The sequence below is a fragment of the Paramisgurnus dabryanus genome, chromosome 9 (assembly GCF_030506205.2).
Source record: "Paramisgurnus dabryanus chromosome 9, PD_genome_1.1, whole genome shotgun sequence".
NCBI lineage: Eukaryota > Metazoa > Chordata > Actinopteri > Cypriniformes > Cobitidae > Paramisgurnus > Paramisgurnus dabryanus.
In genome coordinates, this window is record NC_133345.1 from 7,104,248 (window position 1) to 7,109,630 (window position 5,383).

The following is a 5,383-nucleotide window of genomic DNA, read 5'->3' on the forward strand; positions in this document are numbered from 1 at the left end:
TCATAACATGAGAGGTGTCATACAATAACAAATATGTGCTTTAAAATCACATTCCTAAGTTAAAAATATACATAAAAATAGATATATGGATCATTACACAAATCACTACTCAAAGGAAATATGTTAAATAACTGCTTCAATATTAATTAACAATAACGTTTGGCCAAGGCAGTCCTTGTAAATAGACATATAAATAGACAAATAAAATCATGACATATATGCCATAGAGCCTGAGATAGAGAAAAATAATAAGGAATTCTGCTTTTACTACCATCTCAGAAATATTGCCAGAATTGGAGGTTTTGTCTCAAGACAGGACTTAGAGAAACTTGTTCATGCTTTCATCACCAGCAGGGCCGATTATTGCAATGGACAATGGATTAAAAAAGTACTGTTACTTGTTTAAAAACCACTTCATGGCTACAGGCCGAAATACATGACAGATATGCTAATCGAATATGAAACCGATTACTCGGAGCAATAGGATCAGGTCATTTAGAAAAAACAGGGGTTCACTCAAAACAAGGTGCATCAGCATTTAGTTATTATCAGCTTTCAGAAGAGATCAGATGTGCTTCAACAGTAGACACTTTTAAATCTAGATTAAAAACACATCAGTTTAACTTTGCATTTACTGAATGATTTAAAACAGTACGAATAAAACAGTACAAAAGAATAAAACAGTATGAACCTTACCTGTTATAAAGGGAATGAAGCTTACGGTATGGTGCTTACCTGCAGAAATAAATAAAGTACAATAAGAACACACAGAACTTCAATTTTCAAAATTATTTTAACAATAAATGATGATTATTTTACTGGTTTACCTGTTTGCGATTACCACAGAATCCCGTCACCTGGCTGCGGTCTTCATTTGGTGAACGGTTCTTCACTCATAATTGACCTATACAAGAAATAGAGAAGAATAATAAGCAATTCTGCTTTTACATGTAGATGTGTGCCCCAAGAACACAGACACACCGGCTCCAAAAAGTTTAAAAAGTACACATTTCTGTTATTTTAATGTGGCAAATGTGTCAGCTTTAAAAGAAGCATACATTACCTTTTAAAGAGGATGCGCACTGCGTGAAATACCTTTACTCCCAGCATAAGCAAGCAATTTTCAAAATGCTTTTAAAAGTAATGGTGATTATCTTACTTGTTTAACTGTTTGTGATTACCATGGAATCATGTCACCATCATTTTTAAGCTTGTAAAGCAAATAATGAAACATTGACTTAGTAGGAAAAAATATTTTGGAAGTAGCGTGATAAATGATGAAGAAAATATTTTGCAAAGTGATGGTTAGCACACGGTTGATGGTACCTAATAAATTCCATCATATTTTTTTTATTCCTACTATGGAAGTCAATGGTGACTATCTGCTGTGGGTTTACCATCATTCCTCAAAATACCTTCTTTTGTGTTACTCAGAAAAAAACTAATCCTCGTGTTGTTGTAAGCCTGTATGCATGAGTAAATGATGACAGAATTATCATCATAAATTGAAATATCCCTTTAAACTGTATTTCCCCCCCTTAAACCTAAACTTATTTTCTTACGGCAAGTCATTTAGGTAATCAAGAAAATACTTTACCCGTTGTCTTTGTGAGTTAAACAAATACAGCTACGCTTCCAGGTCTGTCGACGTTGCTGTGGTTTTTCGACAGCTGTATTATGAAGGGTAGCGAATGAATGAATACATTGCAAAAAATCATTTCTTACTTGTTATTTCGAACTGTTTTCACTGTACAAATATCTAGAAAGTCTTAAAATAAGATGCATTTTTTGATGAGCAAAATGCCCTAAGAAAATAAGCCTAGCCTTTAGGGAGAAAAAAACTCAAAATTTAAGCGAATTTGGGCTTAAAACAAGCAAATAAATCTGCCAAAGGGGTAAGAAACAAATCTAGATATAAACACTTAATTCAAGAAAAATTGTCGTAGCCCATTGGCAGATTTGTTGGCTTGTTTAATGTACATGCATGTACAATATTTCAATTTGTCTTGTATTTATTAGCATTTTGTATTGCCCAACGCTGTCTATGTTGTTTAACTGTTGTCATTTTCTTATAAAAGCCTTTATAATTTATTAGTTTGGATGATTGCCATTCCCGAGAACCTCTTATATTGGAAATAAAAGAATCATCTAAGCATTATTTTGTTGACTGTCTCTTAGACATGTAGCCGTTTGATTGTGGTTCTATTTAATGGCTAGTCTATTCTTTTGGAATGGTCAAACGTCTATTAGATTTTCACTGACAGCCCAAATTAAGCCTTGTTTTAGCCTAGACACATATTCGCTGTCTATTAGAAATTATGTAGTCGTTGAATAGCCGCTTTTTTGATGACTAATGTATTCTTGGGCCGTGGTTAGACGTCTCTTGGATTTTACGTAAAACGACAAAAGAATCTATTTTTAACACATAGGTCAGGGGAGAGCGCGAACGCAGTCCCCCACTATCAGAAATTTTGCAGTCGAGATTCCCACATTTGGGGAATTCGCAAAGGGTCAGCACAACCGGAGTGCAATGGCTGAGCCTCGCCCTGGGTGAACCACCTTCATGATCATGGTGTCTCCCCTGCCAGGTAAGTATGAGCGACACCCTTTGAGGCCAGACGGCCGCATCTTCCTGTGACCGATCACATCAACGGCGCCCCCGAAGGGCGTCCGACTAACATTTCATTACTGTGTGTGACCAGGTGGAAAGCGCACGAAGCCACGTCTGAGACCAAACATTCTTCGAGATCTACCCTATTTTTATTCCGTTTCCAGCCCGGTTGAACCGTGTAGAGTGAAATATGTGAAACAATTTAAATCAAATGGATTTAAATTGCGCATTCAAATATATGGTTTCGTTATTACAAAGTAACTTTACGTGGAATAGAAACAAAGAAATGTACAGAGCAATCAAGAAACAACGAAAGCATAGCAATTTTAGAACGTGGATAAATAAAAACACAGGGCTCAATGACTTACCCGTTGTCGTTGTGAGTTAAACAAGTACAGCTATGCTTCCAGGTCTGTCGACGTTGCTGTGGATTTTCGACAGCTGTAGTATGAAGGGTAGTGAAAAAAGTTTTCAGGTGTTTTTAACATTCCAATCGGCCTCTTTCGCTTTTGTTGCACCTTCAGCTGTGTCGAGGATGTTTAATTCGTCCTCGGATCACCACCACAAACTTGTAAAGAAAATAATTAAATACATTACAAAAACATTTCTTTATCAGCGTGTTCATTTCCACGCAAGCTTTTCGTTAAACCAATAAAGCCAACGAAAACACAGCAATTTAAAGAAACACACGTATTAGAAAAAACACCGTCATTCACGCACAAAAGAAGCAAATTCTTTTTTTGTATTTGACTTATTTGTCCCCGAGAAGGGGAGCGCACCATTCATGGAAACACTGCAATACCATGTTGATGCATGGAGTGGAAGGAGCAAGCTCCGCTTCCGTTTCCGAAGGTCAAAAATCCATTTAACATATAGTCTCCGGATAGGAGACGTATCAGACATTAAACTGATAAGAACAGATACTACACTTGATCTTAGCCAAAAGGCCGAGAAGCGATACCGGAATAGACGCAGCCAAAGGGGGAGCCGGCGAAGGCGCTGGCTTTTGGGGTGGAGGCTAGCGGGCATTTAACTCTATACGTTACAGAGGTAGAACGTTGAGCTAGCAGATCAGAAGTTCATGTTTTCTAAACCCATGCAGAAAACACACACAAACTGTTGGGAAAAAGCAGTCATCGCTTAACCAAACAGAAACATGAAGTAAAGCTTCAGTTAATTTGCTTGCAGCTTGCAGATCCAATACGTCGATCGTAAAGGTAATGCCGGTAGATCGCACATACCTTAACTGTGTATGCTGCTCCACGCCTCCACGAGCTTCGGGAAACAGAGCGCAAAATTGTCATTATGGTCTTGGATTAACTGTGAAACATGCTTTGCCTTTCTTCTCAAATGTGTTTTCATAAATCTTACGCTGTCCGCTGCAGCTCAGTCGTCTAACTTCTGAAATGTACCAGGATGCGCATTTTTTCCTTGATGCAGGAACTGATCCACGCTCATGAGAGAGAGAGAGAGAATTTAGAATTTTCAAAAAACCTTTATTACAAATTAAAACATTTTCATAACCTCAAATCAGAAAAAACAAAGGGGAAAAAAATATATATATATATAGTAACGGAAATAACAAAAAATAAGCCAACATAGGAGCAAAGACGAAATCATCTTCAATAACCAGACACAGAGCTCCTCCATAATACCAAATCAATTCAAAAGAAAGAAGATCATTCATTGCTTTTAAGTATCTAAAACCAATAAGGATTCTAGATTTAACTTATTTTAAAAACTGCTAATATATCATGGCTTCCAGGTCTGTCAACGTTGCTGTGGTTTTTCGACAGCTGTAATATGAAGGGTAGAGTGAAAAAAAATGTTTAAGTGTTTTGAACATCCCAATCTGTTCGTTTACTTAGTATTTTATTCATGTTTTCGAGTTAAAAAATAATTCTTAAATCAAGATACATTTACTTAATAAGCAAAGTGGCTTAGAATTTAAGTCTTGTTTACTGAAATAAATTCTAAAATGTAATAGGTTAAGGCTTAAAACAAGTAAAAATATCTGCCAGTGGGGTAAGAAAAATAAACCTAAATTGAGTTTATTATTGAATTAAGTTGAAACTAGAATTACGTTTATTTTTCTTACCCCGCTGGCAGATATTTTTTTACTTGTTTTAAATATAAACCTGTTGATTTTTATAATTTATTTCAATTATTACAAAGTATACGATCTGATTTTTTAATCGCGGTGTTTGTTTTATTCCTCGTTTCTTTTCCGTGCATTTGCTTTATTTATTTATTTTTGCTTGTTGCATTTAAATGCACGTTTGATTTGTTGCCACATTATTCTGTGTTAATGTATTTTTTAACATGTTTATAAACAAAAAGTGCGTTATTATAATTAATTATATGGCTGTGAATTCCCAGCAAACACAAAACGCTTTTATAACAATTTTCTATTACAATACATAATATCTTAAGCCACTTTGCTTACCAAGTAAATGTATCTCCATTTAAGAATTGTCAGATATTCACAAGAAAACAAGACAAAAACAGTAAGTAAGATATTCATTTACTTTTTTCTTTCAAACATGAATTTACAGACGGCTGGAAATTTTAAATAAAATAACTAGACATACCTATTCGGGTCTGCTCCCGTTTGCTGTGATGACGGGGACTTAGTCCAAAGCACATTTTGAGGAATACTTACACATTTTACTTCTTATTTCTTTGGAATTAATTATTATTTATTTTCAATTACAAAGTATGCGATCTGATTTTTTTAATCGCGGTGTTTGTTTTATTCCTCGTTTCTTTTCC

General features: G+C 35.3%; 2 non-coding genes across 2 annotated transcripts; both read right to left on the reverse strand.

Annotated features, from left to right (window-relative positions):
• Positions 1-2,431: 2,431 nt before the first annotated feature.
• On the reverse strand, positions 2,432-2,596 carry LOC135765741 (U1 spliceosomal RNA). Its single transcript, XR_010541003.1, has one exon. It is a non-coding gene; the product is annotated as a U1 spliceosomal RNA (small nuclear RNA).
• Positions 2,597-3,379: 783 nt separating this feature from the next.
• Positions 3,380-3,570, reverse strand: LOC135765778 (U2 spliceosomal RNA). Its single transcript, XR_010541040.1, has one exon. It is a non-coding gene; the product is annotated as a U2 spliceosomal RNA (small nuclear RNA).
• Between the last annotated feature and the right edge of the window lie 1,813 nt (positions 3,571-5,383).